We start from the raw sequence: 1,281 nt of genomic DNA, 5'->3' as shown, positions 1-1,281 counted from the left end.
AGGGAGGAAGAAAGAAAGAAAGAAAGAAAGAAAGAAAGAAAGAAAGAAAGAAAGAAAGAAAGAAAGAAAGAAAGAAAAAGAAGACATCAACCAATTCTGGTAGAGGTGCATGGAAAAGGGAACCTTTATGCACTGCTGGTGGGCATGCAAATTAGAACAGCCACTACACAAATCAGTATAGGGATTCCTCAAAACAATGGATATATGCCCAATGGAAATCAAGCCACTACACCACAGAGATACTTAAATATCTATGCTTATTGCTGCGCTGTTCATAATAGGTAAGATATGGAACCAGCCTAGATGCCCATAAACAGAAGAATGAACAAAAATATGCATATGTAAACATGTATAAGCAATGGTGCTGCTTCTCATCCATAGTGAAAAAGGAAATTCTATAGTATTTGGTGGAAAGGGTAGACCTGAAGACTGTGAAGTCAACTGTAATAAGCAGACTCATGTAAAAATCACATTGTCTATGGGTGTGGGATTCCCCTCTGTATGCTGTAAATTCCATTGGTTAATAAAGAAACTGTTTGGAGCCTACACAGGGCAGATTAGAGCTATGCCTGGAAAACTAAGCTGAATGCTGGGAAAAAGAAGCATTTCAAACCTTCAGTGCTAGACTAAGACTAAGAGTCAGTGAGAAACCATGTAGCCCCTCCAGAGACAGATGCCGGACAGAATCTTGCCAGTAAGCCACACCCACTTGGTGATAAACAGATTAATAGAAATGGGTTAAATTAAAATGTAAGAACTAGCTATTAAGAAGCTAGAGCTAACAAGCCAAACAGTGATTTAATTAATACAGTTTCTGTGTGGTTATTTCAAGGTTGAGCATCTGGAAACAAACAGGCAACCTCCTACAACAGTCTCTCATATACAGACTCTAACTGTATGTATATATGTATGTTTTTATGTAAAAAGTAGAAGAAATTACCCTATTTTTGGTGCAAAAGGACTACCAGAAAAAGAAGATATTTGAGAATAGGTCATGGAAACAAATATGAACAAAACACATAATATGTGTATACACATATACGAAAATGTCATAATGAAAACTACTGTGAAAAATGAATATACACTAAATATTAAAGTATCCATCTGCATGCTAAGAAGATGGCTATTATCATCCAGCAAATCAGCTGGCGCCTAGGTCTGAGGCCTTCAGACCCCACAACTGTGGGAACTATGTCTACTCTTAAGTCATCCTTGCCTGGTCTTTTCATCCCAGAAACCTGAGCACAGAGTGCCAGTCCACTGAGGTGTCCTTGAAAAATA

This window comes from Microtus ochrogaster, unplaced genomic scaffold (genome assembly GCF_000317375.1).
Source record: "Microtus ochrogaster isolate Prairie Vole_2 unplaced genomic scaffold, MicOch1.0 UNK3, whole genome shotgun sequence".
Classification (NCBI taxonomy): Eukaryota; Metazoa; Chordata; class Mammalia; order Rodentia; family Cricetidae; genus Microtus; species Microtus ochrogaster.
This window is presented reverse-complemented; position numbering follows the sequence as displayed.